Raw genomic sequence first — 15,739 nt, 5'->3', positions numbered from 1 at the left:
AGAAGCTGCAATAGTTCAGTAAGGAGAGCTGAGGGCCAGATGAACATTCTGTCTGTTGGAAAATGCAAGGTCTGAGTAGCTCTTTGTTTTTGTCTGAAGATTGTGCAAAAAGAAAAAAACAACAACATGGGAGTTATGAAAATAATGCTACATATGACCCTAAAACTAAAAAAGGAAGCACACTAATTTTTTTTTTTTACAATAAACCAAAAGAAAATTTTAGAGAAGCAGTTGTCCTCAATCGGCCAGAAGCCACGATTTTGGCAACAAGCGTATAAAGCTTGTGGAAGTGGGCAAGATAAAAGAGGACCAAAAAATGCAGATGTAGGATTAACATCCTCTTTGGAGGCAGAAAGCAAGATGTTTATTGCAGAATACAGAAAGAGTAATGGGTTTATCATTTGAGATGCTTTCCCAGAATAAAAAGAGACAAAATGAAAATAATGAGAAAGAAAAGACAGAGAGGACGGAGAAAAAGCCCTTTCTTGTTGCAAGGGGAGAAAATGAGCAATCATCAAAGATAGAGTTGAAGAAAACATTCATTCGAAACATAAGACCTGGGTCTAAGCATCACGAAATGTTGTAAGCAAAACTGATGAGACTAGACACACGCAGAGAAACTATGGGAACGTGTGTAACATCAAAGAATAAAGGAGACTTGAGAAAGATCCAGGCGGGGAGGGCCAGTTACCACGAAAGAAAATAAACTGCCTCAGGTGTCTTCCTGAACACAAGAGGCCAGCAGGTAACTACACCGGTTGAAGGGTGTTTCCTCTTTCCCCTCCCCACATCGACACCCACCTGGAGCCAGAATGTGCCCTTATTTGCAAAGAGGATCTTTACGAGCCCAAGGGCTGGTGTCCTTAGAAGATAAGAGAGAGGGAGATGCAGATACAGACATGCGGGTCAGGAGGCCCTGTAATGCAGGAGCAGAGGGAAGCAGCTACAAGCCAGAGGATGCCAGCCATCACTGGCAGCCTCAGAAGCCCAGAGCCGAGGAAGGACTTTCCCCTTGAACCTTCAGAGAGGGAGGCCCTGGCCCTGCCGACATCTTGACGTCAGACTTTTAGCCTCCAGAACGAAGAGAGACGAAGTTTCTGCTGTTTGAAGTCATTCAGTTTGTGGTAATTTCTTACATCAGGCCTAGGAAAATAATATAAAACAGATCAAAATGTGTGAAGTTTTAGGAGAGAGAGGTGATGACTGAGAAATTTAAAAACCAGCCTAGCTGTGTGTAGGGGAGACACAGTTTGAGATATTCTTAGACACACATTGATTGAAAAAAGATAACCCGGGAGTTCGCTGATGGCCTAGCGGGCTGAGGCTCCTGCGTTCTCACTGTTGTGGCTCTGGTTGCTGCTGTGCGGCGGAGGTTCAATCCTTGGCCCAGGAAGTCCCACATACTGCCTGGGTGGCAAAAAAGAAGAAAAATACAAAAAAAAAAAAAGAGAGAGAGAGAGAGAACCTGAAATAAACGTTGCAACTCTCATTTAAAAAAAAGAAAGAAAAATATAACCCTCATATACCGCCTAAAAAACTTACCTGGAACTGCAGGATAAGGATGTCTGCAGCCATGATATTTACTGCTGTTGTGGAGTCAGACACCCCGAAGAGATTAAGAGATTTAGATGGAAGGAGACAAAGCTGTTTGTGGAAGAGTAACCAAGTCTTCAAAAAGAGTATACTTTGTGTTTAAGTAAAGAAGCACAGTAAAATATATAAACCCATTTTGTATATAAATTGAGTTAGAAAAAGGACATACACTAAATCTTAATAGTGATTATCCCTAGGTGGTAGGATTACAGATGAATTTAATTTTCCAGGGCTTTTCCAATATATCTCAAATTTTTTACAATGAGCATGTATTCTTTTTATCATCAGAAAAGTATGTTTAGGATTTCCCACTGTGGTGCAGTGGGTTAAGAATCTGACTGCAGCAGCTTGGGTCGCTGCTGAGGTGCAGGTTTGTTTTCCAGTCCAACACAGTGGGCTAAAGGATCCAGTGTTGCTGCAGCTGTGACATGGGCTGCAGTTGCAGCTCAGATTTAATCCCTGGCCTGGGAGCTTGAATATGCCAGGGGTTCAGCCATCAAAAGAAAAGAAAAGGACCCAGTGTTGTCACTGCTGCGGCGTGGGTTCGATCCCTGGCCTGGGAACTTCTGCATGCCACAGGTGCAGCCAAAAAAAAAATTTAAGAAAAGGAAAAAGAATGGATCGGATACCAGATTTTTACCAAAGTTGATCTTTTAGCCAATATGTAGACATTTGTTAGTGAGCTTGGTGCCACTGGGGATACAACAAAAAAGAACCATGAGTCCTGCCCACTAGAAAAGGTAAGAAATGTGCAACAAATAATTCTCATACTGTGAAGTACGACAGATGCCATAGAGAAAGGTGAAGAATTTTTGGAGTAAAAGATGACTTTCCCATAGGGGACTCAGGTAAGGCAGAGGCATAGTTGAGGAAGGCATCCAGGAGGATGAAGAGGCACAGAGAAGCCCCCGAAGCCCAGGTGATGGTGAGGAAAGGCCATTTGGCTGGACCGTGGGCCACAGGAGCAAAAGCTCCAAAGACTGATTGTGGCAGGACCGTGGAAACTCTTAACTGACCAGCGAAAGAGTACCTACCCTGGAATTGCCATTGTGCCTCAGCAGGTTAAGGACCTGACTAGAATCTATGAGGATTCGGGTTTGATCCCTGGTCTCGCACAGTGGGTTAAGGATCTGGCATATTGCCATGAGCTGTGGTGGAGGTGGCAGACTTGGCTTGGATCTGGTGTTGCTGTGGCTGTGGTGTAGGCCAGCAGCTGCAGCTCTGATTTGACCCCTGGCCTGGGAATTTCCATAAGCCCTAAGTATGGCCATAAAAGACCAAAAAAATTTTTTTAATTAAAAAAAAAAAAATTGGAGTTCCCGTCGTGGCGCAGTGGTCAATGAATCCGACTAGGAATTCAGCTCGAATCCCGCATTGCTGTGGCTCTGGTGTAGGCCGGTGGCTACAGCTCCAATTAGACCCCTAGCCTGGGAACCTCCATATGCCGTGGGAGTGGCCCAAGAAATGGCACAAAAGACAAAAAAAAAAAAAAAAAGCACCTACTCTATTTCGCAAGTAAAGGAGAGATATGAAGGCTTTTTGTTGTTTCGTTTTTGTTATTTTGCTTGTTTGAAAACAGAAAGATGCTGTGGGCAGAGTGGGACATTTGAGAAAAGTACTCTTTACAACATTAAGGAAATCAGGCCCCAGAGTCAGGTTAACAACAGCTGAGGATTCTGACAAACTGGATGTAATCTTACCGAAACTTGATGAATGAAATCTTTGAGAAGTCAGGTAGAGCAAGAGAATGTGCCTGAAGCTCAGAGAAAGAAGAAATGACACAAACGTCACACCGACGAGGGGGTTCACAGAAGCAAAATGCTTGCTCTTTTCCTATTCCTGTCCCCTCAAGAGATCAAATGAAGAACACATACGAATCATTTTTACAATGGGAGCATGTAAAAAACACCTGCTATTTGGCTCACTCCAAACTTGCCAAATAACAACCTGAATTTATTAATTTTTAATTTTTTAATTTTTTGCTTTTTGGGGCCACACCAGTGGCATATGGAAATTCCCAGGCTAGGGGTCGAATCGGAGCTGCAGCTGCCGGCCTACACCACAGTCACAACAACACTAGATCCCGACCGTACCTGCGACCTACACCACAGCTCATGGCAACACCGGATCCTTAACCCACTGAGCGAGGCCAGGGATCAAACCTGCGTCGTCGTGGATACTAGTCAGGTGTGTTACCACTGAGCCACAATGGAAACTCCACACAGCCTGAATTTTAAACAAACCTCTCAAGATTTTTGTGCATGGAAGGTCTCAGGGGTATTGAAATAGCCGATAACAATGGTGAGATCACAGAACTTTTAAAAAATTACAACCTGCTGTGCATGAGATGGGGGGACCAGCTCTACAACCCTCTAGTTGTGTGACTTTGGACAAGCTAATTAATCTTTTTGAACTTCAGTTACCTCATCTATAAAACAAGGGTAACAAAAGTATCTATAGCTCATCGGATGGTTGTGAAATTTAAATTAGTACCTATACGTATTTCCATACTTACATAATACATACATATATATGTCCATGCCTATTTCTCTATCTATCTACCTACCTACCTACCTTTCTATCTATCTATCCTCAAAAAGCTGTCTGTCTGGCATTATATGTGCACATCAATGTGAAAAAGAGCAACTTAGCCATAAAAACTACTTAGAGCATATACCCAACAAGATGTGGTAAGAGATTGGATGTGGGCAATGGGTGATTTCCTGGTTTCTGAAATGAGCAACTGAAAGGAAGATAGAGCCATTTACCCAGTGGTTTGCATGGGTGAAGAGGGTCGATGATGAGTCAGTGGTGGGCACTTTAAGGTTCCGTGGCCCATGGCCACGTCCAGTGGGCATTTGGGCAGATGGTCCTATATGCTATGGGCAGAGACCTGGGAAGAATATATGGATCTGTGAGTCACCAGACTAAAGACGGTACTTGAAGCCACGGGGGCAGGAAAGATCATGAGGAAAAGCACGAAGAGTGAGAAGAGTGTGAGACAGAAGCCCGAGGGGCATCCAAACTTAAGGGCCAGGGGAAGAGGAGGACTCCCTCAAAGAAGCTGGGAAGGTGGAAAAGGGAGACGGGAGGACCACGATGAGAGCAGAGGTGCAGACGCTGAGGCAGGAGAACGTTTTCAGACGATCCACGTGCAATGTGGGCCTGTGAGCTAAAGGCGAGAGGGCTCCGCTGGATCTGGTGGCAGGGAGGTCCCAGGTGACCTCGGCAAGAGCAGGCTCAGTGAAGAGCAAGAAGGCGAATTTGGAGGGAAATTGTGGAACTATCGCAGGGCTCAGAAAAAACACTTAGAGTGGCTGAAATGTACTCCCACAGTCATTAAAAAGCCTTCGCATCTATTAAGCAAACACAGCCTGAGATTATATTTTAAAAGACTGCAACACAGTGATAACTGCAATAGCCCAATTAAAAAGCTGAGGACAAAGAGCATACCATCCTTACACATAAAGGAGTCCAGAGTAACTGCTTTAATTAAAATAGTTCCATATAAAAATAAGAATATTAGCTGTGCCGTGAGACTGGGAGCCCTTTCTGGTAAGTCAATCTCAGCAGGCAACACTCGGGTTTGGGGCCTGACTTCCCTTAAATTCGCCCAGTGGGGGGAAAGGGGAGGAGCCAACTTTAGAACCCACAGATATTCTTTCTTACAAAGAGGGTGAGGCTGCTCCCAAGTGAATGCATGTGTACCCCAGGGGCATAGGGACTTAACTAGAAACAGGAGAAAGACAAAGGACCTTGTCTTTGGGTCAGCTTGGGGAGGGGGGTGGTTGCTGAGAGCGATCTGAAAGAAGCCTCAAATGATCTGGGTCCCGAAGCCCCGGGGACGTCTGTCCCAAGTTGCCTGTCTGGGGGCAGCTGATAAGTTAAAGGCATTAGACTTTTTTCTGAGGGCCTAACAAAGAGCTACGAATATGAAAATGTGAAAGGTTGGCAAAAAGGAAATTCTTTTTAAAAGTGACGCGCCAAAAGAAGTAAAAAAGCGGCTTCCAAATTCTTGAGTGTGTGTTCACGGATATGCAAAAGCACAATTTTGATAGTTGTCTTGCCTAAATTCAGAAGTAAACAGTTTCTTAAGCACCTTTCAGAAAACTGAAAATATTTTCTATTCATCAGAACAGTATAAAAGGTGTATAACTCTCTCTATATATATATATTTTTACAATATAATACATATATATTGGTCACACCCATGGCATGTAGAAGTTCCTGAGCAAGGGATCAAACCCGTGCCACAGCAGTGACCCGAGCTCCTGCAGTGGCAATGCCGGATCCTTAACCTGCGGCACCACAAGGGAACTCCTAACATTATACATTTTTGATCAAGCTTAACATTTATTTTTGCTACAACTCCATGATAACACACATCGCTGAGCCCGTCTTATTGAAAGTTAAGGTGGGCACGTGACAGGACCTGGTGAGGGCAGAGGTCACTTTGGCACCAGTAAGATGTAAGAGGCAATGGATATTAGCAAGCTGGCACCAAGGCAGACTGTGTGTTTGAGACACACATGAGAATTTCACCTCCAGAGTCTGTAAGAGACCACGGTCAAGGTAGAAAACTTGATTTGCTGCGAAGAATGGACTTGTAAGCAATGTGGTAACAGTTTGCATCTCTGGTTACACAAAATGCAAACTGTTGTACATTGATCATCACGTGACAGTATCTGTATGGACACCAGGGTACCACATCCCACCAGCTGGAGACCACTGCAGTCACAGAACCACCACCCCAGGGGACCAGCCGGAGGCGCCGGAGTCAGAGATCGTGAGCGGAGCGGAGGGCGTGGCAGCAGCGGGGAGGGTCACTCTGGGGAGGACAGGTGGCAGCACAGGGATGGGAGACTCGTGCGGCCACCAGGAAGAGGCCTGAGGATGGAGGGAGTGGAGCATCTGCAGTTCTGGTTCTGAAACTAGAGCGCGTCCTGGTGCCGGGTATCATGGAGGTGGCTGTTTCCGGGGTTGATTTTGCCTGGGAAAATTTGGACTTGTCTGGTATTCTTATTATGGGGTGTGTGTAACTAGTGGATCTGGAAGACTCTGGGGCATCCGCTATACAGACCATTAACGCCGGGCTCCGAGCTCAAGACGGTCACCCCACGGCTGGTCAGGTGATGCTAATTCTCCCCAGGTGTGGTTGATCCAAGGAAAACAGGTCATAAAATCACACAAATCAAAGACTAGGGGTGTTCCCACTATGGTTCAGCACCAACAAACCCAACTAGTATGCATGAGGATGCTGGTTCCATCCCTGGCCTCGGTCGGCGGGTTAAGCATTCGGTGTTGCTGTGAGCTGTGGTGTAGGTTGCAGACGTGGCTCGGATCCTGTGTTGCTGTGGCTGTGGCGCAGGCCAGCAGCTGCAGCTTGGATTTGACCCCTAGCCTGGGAACTTTCATATGCCACAGGTGAGGCCCTAAAAATACAAAAAAAAAAAAAAGTAGGGAAGGGAGGAGACAAGGGTTAAAAGCATTCTATGAACTAGATAACCATCAATGTGGGACAGAGGATATACTGCTAAGGGCTAGAAGCTGAATAGAGAAATCTTTTTAAAATGTATGCTCTATTTTTTTTTCAGGAAAGATCTAAAGCAGCTTACAGAAATATATCTCACTTGAAGGAGAAAATTAGAGAACAAATTCAGAACAAGGGAAAATTAGGTATGGATAAATAAACTGAAAACAACAGAATAAGATTAGGCTGCATGTTACAAAGTCCTTTAAAGCTGTTAGAGGCCAGCCGTAAATATGGGCCTGAGTTTCCTAGAAGCCACCGCAAAGAGGGAAAAACCCTAGCTGTTTGGAAGATTCCCCACTGCCTATACGGCTAACAACAAAGCAGCTTTTTGGTCTCAGGAAAACTTTTCTCATAGGTTCTCTTAAAAGAGACACTGTATGACAGAGAAAAATCCTTAAGAACTTCCTGCAAGAGACACATCATCCAGAGCCATACGGCGCCTTTCCTTTCTGTCCTAAAACCGAAAGCAGAGCTACGCTACGCTGTTGCCAAAGGGCAGGGGTGTTTGCTCCAACAACCTGATTTCCTTAGGAAACAGCCTATAAGCTTCAGGGCTACAGGAGCCTGGGCTTGCAGACTAAGAAATTTGGCGAAGGGCCTCTTGGAGGCAGACAGACAGACCCGGGTTAAGGTCTGCGGGATCTCTCTGAGATGATCTGATAAGGGGGAATCCATTCAATGTCCACAAACGTCTTCTGAGCATCCACGTGTGTGGGGTAACCACGTAACATCAATGATGGCTGTTGGCGAGGAGTGAACAGGTAAACGCCTCTAAAGTATTTAGCTCAGGGGGCAGGTACATAGTTAGCACTGCGTAAATGTTGAAACTACCACTACAAATAAAATCATCATCACCATAAAAGATTTCTGGTTCCATTCTAATGCATAAACAATTACATGATTAAGGTTTCACAAGTTCATTACTGAAAATGGTTGCAATAATTTTACCCGGGAAAATGTTCAGTGTCAGCATTACCAGTTGCCCCCCAAAGCATCAAAAACTATCAAAAAGATATTTGGTGGCCTGGTGGCTAAGGATTTGGCATTGTCCCTGTGGTTTGATCTCTGGGCCCAGGAACTTCGGCATGCTGCAGGTGCAGCCAAAAAAAAAAAATCAAAAAGAGCCCCACAGTTTGGATAACTGATAACTCCAAGACAAATGTTGTGCCTTGCGGTACCTACATGAGTCAACCTGCTATAAAAGCCTTAGATACAAGCGAGTTAAATATTAGGGAACATCTGCCAAAATTATGAGTCTAGCTGTAGAATGTTGAAGTCTTGATGTTTTGATGCTCCTGAGGGAACCATGCTGGTACCTTCATTCACCTCCCAATCTGGTGATACTGCTTAGAATATAATTCTCCCATAAAATGCCTCTGAAAACACAAAGCCGACTCGACCCTGAACAGAGAAGAAAACTGCGCCTGGTCGGGGTGCTGGGCAGGCAGCTAAATCACTCATTAGCCAAGAGTCGTCTTTCTGCACAACAGTCCCACGGGCATCATTCAAATCCGTGCCTGAGCAAAAATACAAATTACTACCTATCAGACTCCAAAAATCTTCACACCGTCACAACCCCAAAGGGTGAAGCCTGCAGACGCCAACCCCAGTTCACGATAAACCTTTCTTTTGGTTGTATTAGGACAGTCGGACATCCTTTGAGGCTGTCCTGAGTTCATAACAACAAAACCGTGCTATCCTCACAGAGACACATTTATACGTTTCTTTCTGATACATCCGGGGAGCACGCGGCGGGTCCAAATGCCGGCTTGAGTCATTAGGGCACAAGTTTGAAAAGGAACAGACAATACACGACCCTGTTTTATCCCCGCTTGAAACGGCCTGCGGATCGTGACGTCCCCAGATGTGGGTTATATGAGGAGCAGGTAGCAGCTGGGCTGGGCAGGGGAGAGGTCCATGGGGTGCCCAATCATTTGTCATTCGTAACACATCCACTGAGTCAAAGGCCAAGAAGAGATCGATAAAAGCTACAATCTTATGCTTCTCCTGACAGATTTCGATATCAAGCGATGAAGAATGGTCGATGGGGTAATAGCTGTGCCTTGCTTAGAACGCTGCCCTGAGAGACCAGACTTTCAATTCGTCAAGAAGAAAAATGGCATACGTTTCGGATGGAATACACTGCAGGCTAATGAGTCTAACTGTACTGGGGAGGGAGGAATCAAAGAAGCTTGTTCTTCCTTTCCTTTATTTTTGAGGGGTGAGGCTACTCTCTCATTTCACCCAAACTGAACCCTCACTCATTCAATTCGTATTTACCGAGTAACTAATGCTAAGCCTCGTGCTTGGTACTAGGGACACAGTGGTAGATGAAGAGCCGTGATTCCTATTTTTACAGTCTGTAGTCCATATCATTGCTTAGGAGATTTTTTAAAAAGTGCCAGAGCTAACGGTCCACTAGCAGAAGAAGACATTTTAACCAGGGGTTTTCAGTTTGTACTTTTAAACATGAGCTTCCTGCCCAGGTCGTGTTCTTCGAAACTGACTTTTGTCTCTATTCTTTTCAGAAGGAATCTGCCCTACCTACAAACTTTGCTGAGGATGTGGGTCTAGGAGGCCACACTTATCCCCCAGGACTCCGCCACCCTGAACACAACCCTTGGAATCGGGGATAGGTACCTGTGCCAGAGGAACCAGTCTGTAACATTCTAACTGGAATTTGAAATTGGGGTTCAAGAAGGAACAGACCATGATGGGCAAAGGGGCTGCAAAACCAGGGAGACTGGGGGCTGGAAATCAATTTAGTAATTAAAAAAGTGAGTGAAAACTTAGCATGGGCCGGACCCTTTGCCAGGGCCTAGAAATACAAAAATGAACGAGACAGACAAAGTTCTCACCCTCAATCCTAGTGGATGAGAGGGCAGTGAGGAAACAAATAAAGGAAAGGAATGAACACCACTGAGAAAATGAAGAGGATGCTGAGCTAGAGAAGAGCACAGAGGAGGAGGCCACGTCACGGAGGGTGGTTGGGGAGGTGGCATTTGATACAAGTGACTACACATCAGGCTCCAAAAATCTTCTCGCAGTCACAGGCCCAAATGTTAAAATCTGCAGACACCGACCCCAGCTCATGATAAACCTTTCTTTTTTGGATGTACGCAGTACAGTCAGACATCCTTTGAGGCCACCCTGAGTTCCTAGCACCCAAACCGAGCTATCCTCACAGAGACACATTTATATGTTTCTTTCTGATACATCATTGTCTGAGACCAGCTGTGAGCAGCACTGGGGGAGCCCAATCCAGGAAGAGCGAAGGCCGACAAGGAGGAGCACCAATTGTTCTAGAGACAAAAACCTGGCCAGAGGGGTGAGGCCGGTGAGTGAGAGGCAGGAGAGAGGTGGGAGAGGAAGGCACAACCAGGATGGAGCAGGATCGTGCAGTGCGATGAGCCACAGAAGAGTGTAAAGAAAGAAAACTTATCGGGTTAAAACATCACTCTGGGGAGTTCCCTTCATGGCTCAGCGGTTAATGAATCCGTCTAGGATCCACGAGGATGCAGGTTCGATCCCTGGCCTCACTCAGTGGGTTAAGGATCTGGCGTTGCTGTGAGCTGTGATGTAGGTTGCAGATGCGGATCAGATCTGGCATTGCTACGACTGTGGCATGGGCTGGCAGCTGCAGCTCTGATTTGACCCCTAGCCTGGAAACTTCCATATGCTGCAAGTGTGGCCCTAAAAGCCAAAAAAAAAAAAAATCATTCTGGCATTAAAGACAGACATATAAACCAATGAAGCTGAAGAGAAATCCCAGAAATTAACCCTTGCATACATGGTCAAGTGACTTGTGATGAGGATGCCAAGACCATTCAGTGGAAAAGGGACAGTCCTTTCAACAAACAATGTTGCATGCAAAAGAATGAAGCTGGACCCTTACCTTATACCATATACAAAAATTAACTCAAAATAGATCAAAGACATAAATGTAAAAGCTGCAACTATAAAATGCTTAGAGGAAAACATAAGCGGGAATCTTCATGACACCGGATTTGGCAACAATTTCCTGGATAAAACCCCCAAAACACAAGAGAAAAAAATAGATAAACTGGACTTCATGAAAATGAAAGACTTTTGTGTATCAAAGGGCATTGTCAAGAGAATAAAAGGACAATACACACAACAGGAGAAAATATTTGCAAATCAGATATCTGATAAAGGATTAATATCCAGAATATATTAAGAACACCTCAAACTCAACAAAGACAAAGCAAACGACCCAATTTAAAAATGGGCAAAGGACGTGAATATCATTTCTCCAAAGAAGATATACAAATGGCCAACAAGCACATGACAAGATAGTCAATATTACTCATCATTAATGAAAGCCAAATCAAGACAACAAGAGGATACCACTTCCAAACCATTAGGATGGCTATTAAAAAAAAAAAAAAGAAAAGAAAAATAGGAGTTCCCTGGTGGCTCAGGTGGGTTAAGGATCCAGTGTTGTCACTGCTGAGGCTTGGGTCACGGTTGTGGTATAGATCCGAGCCCTGGTCCAAGAACTTCCACATGCCGTGGATGTGGGAAACAAAGAAAATAATAAGTGTTGGTGAGCCCATGGACAAACGGCAGCCCTGGGGCACTGCTGGGAGAAAGACATCAAATAGTGACGACACCGTGAAACGGATTTGAGAGGGCCTCGAAAAGTTAAAAACAGAATTACCATATGATCCAGCCACTCCATTCCTAGCTAAGATACTCCAAAGAATTAAAAGCAGGGGCTTGAGCACATACTTGTACACCAATGCTCACAGCAACGTTATCCACAGCAGCTAAAAAGTGGAAACAGCCAAAACATCCATCAATAGGTGAACAGAAAAACGCAACGCGGTACACACACGATGGAATATTATTCAGCCAAAAAAGGAATGAAGTTCCGATACATGCTCTCACATGGATGAACCTTGAAAACATTATGCTAAGTGAAATAAACCAGACATGAAAGGACAAAAGCCGTATAATTCCTCTTCTATGTATATGCAGACGAGGCAAACTCATAGAGACAGAGGACAGACTAGAGGTTATGAGGGGCTGGGGAGAGGGGACAATGAGGGAGTCACTGTTTAGGGGGTACAGTGTCTATTTGGGATGATAAAAAATGTTCCGAAAGTAGATAGTGGCAATCGTTGCATAACACAGGATGTCCACATAATGGCCCTGAATTGTACACTTAAAAATGGCAAATTTTATGTTGTTTGTATTTTACCACGATAAAAAGAAATATTAAAAAACCCATCGCGGCTGGGGAAAAACGGACTGGAGAGAGGCCCCGGTGCTCTCGTGGAAGCTGGCGTGCAGACAGGAGACTGGTACCCTCACGCGGAGAAAAGCCAAGCTGAGAAATCACGGGGACCAGAGAGAAATAGAGAATAGGTGCTTGATGGCTTCCCGGTCACATGGGGCCCAGCTGGGCTTCCTGCACGGCATCCCCGGGAGGCTCACCCGCATCCTTCCCTTGAAGCACTTTCCACTTGAGCTGGATCTCCGTTCCTCGCAACGAAACCATCCCTGATTAAGGTGGGGACACAGCTGGGAGCGAGCCAAGGGGCAGCCTGGAGACTCAAAGTTTGAGGCAGTTGGTTCCTGACTCTAGACCATCTACAGCGGAACAACTGGTTTCTCCTTCCCCCTCAGCACCTGGCGCTGTGCCTGCCCCATGGTGGGAGCCTTCGACACACAGCCATTGAATCAGGGCGAGGAGCTCTGCCCGCGAGTCTGCAGAGATCTGAGTTTCATGTCTTCACTCACCAAACTGATAGCCAACGGAAACCTAGGGAACCAAGCTTCTCGACTGCCCTCATTACTGATTTGAATGGCCACGTTCATTCTTCACAAGGACTTCTACCCAATTCGCTGAAGCTCAGGAGAAGTGTAAGCTAAAGTTTCAATTTTACAGAACCCTGAGGACCCCTCTACAAAGTTTGAGTCCCAGGAGGCTCAAGATCAACTGGGTTCCCAACAATATCCATTAAAACCAGGTGTAGGAGAAATCAAACTCTGAGTTCCCATCATGGCTCAGCAGGTTAAGAACCTGACTAGTATCCACGGGAACGTGGGTTCAATCCCTGGCCTCACACGGTGGGTTAAAGGATCCAGGGTTGCTATGGCTGTGATGTAGGCCAGCAGCTGCAGCTCCAATTCAGCCCCTAGCCTGGGAACTTTCATATGCAGCAAGTGTGGCCCTAAAAAGCAAAAGGAAAGAAAGAAAGAAAGAAAAGAAAAGAAAAATTTACTTCCTCCTGAACCAGAACACATAAAATGGTTTTTAATTTAATAATACTCCATCATTTGTCATTCTTGGTGAGAGATAATGTCTTAACCATTAAAACACCAGAGTCAGAATTTCAGGAGACGCCTCAGAGGGCAAAACTGGAACTTGCTCACTGTGTCTTTCCCAACCACCCTAACCTCCAGCACATGCCACTTCTAACATGGGAAAACTAGGAACAACCCGGTTATGCCAAAGGAGGGAAACTGCTCCACCGGTAATGGCTTATCTCCTTGTTGGACTATCATGTGCCAATTAACATGGTAACTTGGAGCCTTATATAACAAGAAGATACTTTCAAAAGACAGTTAACCAAAAATATAGGAGTCCAGGAGTAAATATGTAATTTGATTCCAACCATGGAGAAATTGGCATTTGTAGCTATAAACATTGGAAGGTACCAAAAGGAGATGAAAACACGTGCTGCAAGGTGGGGAAATGGAACTCAAATATGTTTAAAATTTACTTAATAACATTTTAAAAGTCAATTATAAACACACACACAAACACACACACACTCAGTCATGGCCCCAGAGTAAAAACTTGAACAAATGGATTGAAGAACTTTGGCTCAGTGATGCCTTGTCACGCTGGTATGATGTCCTGTCTGGGATTCTCTAAGGCAGGGTTTCCTCAAGTGTGGTTCTGGGACCAGAGGCATCAACCTCATTTGGGAACGTGTTAGAAATGCATATTCTGGGCTAACCCGACCTACCAAACTTGAAACTCTGGGGATGGGGGTCCCATAATTTGTTCAAATAAAATCTCCGGGGGATTCCGACGCCTGCTCAAGCTTTAAACTGCTGCTCCCAAGTTTCCAGTCTGATATTCAAGGCTATAAAGGGTCCACCCTACATACCTAGGTTATCTCCCTTACACACCACTCTCCCTGTTTACAAGAGTAAACTTATCAGATCAGGTTCAAAGTCTTCACCTGAGAGTCAAGGTTCTACTTTTGCTACCAAATCTCATCTTCACTACTACAGCCAGTTAATGGGGATGGTGCTTATGTGCATTATCTCATTTAATCCTCCTGACAACCCTAAGGGAGATCTTATGTACACCCCCTTTTCACAGATGAGTAAACGGAGGCCAAAAAATTCTAGATCATACGACTAGTAAGTGATGAAACAAGAATGACTTCTGAGCACAAGCTCTTAAGCACCGCTGAGGTTGAGAGAAGTTCACAGAGATAATAAGAGATGGAGCTGGTACACGAACCCGGGCCTGTCTGATTCCAAAGCCCAGCTGCTCTGTAATCACTAAGCTCTGCCGTCTGACACTCTCTTCTGGGCAGGACAATTTGCTCACTGCCCTTCGAATACATCACTGCCAAGAGTGATGCTGTTTGCAAATACCTCCTGTCTCTCTTTCTTGCCACCAACCCACATCCCACAGCCTCCATACGGCCTTCCAGGCTGCTTCCCTGAGCTTCCTGGCTAGCCTGGATTGTTCCTTTTCCCAACCCCCACCATGCCCTCTCTGTATGCGTCTCATAATATTTACCAATTCCCACCCCAAATTATAGTTATGCACCTGCTCTTTCAGGAGAGGCAGTGTCTGAGTTATGCTACCAGTGACTGACACAGAATAGGCATTGATTGAGTCAATCAATGTGTCTTTTATGTGACTAAATTCATTCTTTAGATGCATTACGTATCTTATCTGTCCAGCTGGAGGACAGCAAGTGCCTTAAGAACAAGGACCAAATCTTTTATTTAATGTATATTTTCAAGAGTATACCTGAACCAGGGTATACAATCAAACCTGTAATAAAAATATGTTTGAATTCAAGTAGAATGCTATTGGCACACAGTTCTGGAACAAATTTTTCTACCTTTAAAACCCAGCAAGAATGCAGCATACATTAACCGGGGATAACTGGGTACTGAACGAATGGATCCCAACAACTCAGTTTTTATAAATAGAAAAATAAATGTAATGTTTTTAAAAGTGATGTGGTAATCAAAAGAATTTTATGAACATATTTTCCTGAAAATTTTGTTCAAATTTCCATGCCATTGGGGAAAAAAACCCTCACAATTCTGTCTTTTGAAAAATTGAGGCTATGCTATGCCTTCATTATGCCTCTTTTAAAGCGAAAGCATACTATTTAAAAAAAAAATCGTAACACAAACCCTGATGTCTCTCATTAAGAAAAACGTGGCTATTTCCATTCCAGATACCTATTATCTATTGCAGTTATTTATCTGATCCAACACATATACTTTTCACAGGAAAAAAAAAAAGAGCTCATAAATATTGTAACTCCTATCACATACCCAGAGAGCAAAGGTACAGAAAAATCAGAATATGATTACAATAAT

General features: G+C 44.6%; 1 protein-coding gene across 2 annotated transcripts in view; it reads right to left on the bottom strand.

Moving 5' to 3' along the window:
* Positions 1–15,739, bottom strand: part of GARNL3 (GTPase activating Rap/RanGAP domain like 3) — a 148,161-nt gene that overhangs the window by 93,341 nt on the left and 39,081 nt on the right. The window lies entirely within an intron of this gene.

Source organism: Phacochoerus africanus, chromosome 2 (genome assembly GCF_016906955.1).
Source record: "Phacochoerus africanus isolate WHEZ1 chromosome 2, ROS_Pafr_v1, whole genome shotgun sequence".
NCBI classification, from domain to species: domain Eukaryota; kingdom Metazoa; phylum Chordata; class Mammalia; order Artiodactyla; family Suidae; genus Phacochoerus; species Phacochoerus africanus.
This window is presented reverse-complemented; position numbering and strand designations above follow the sequence as displayed.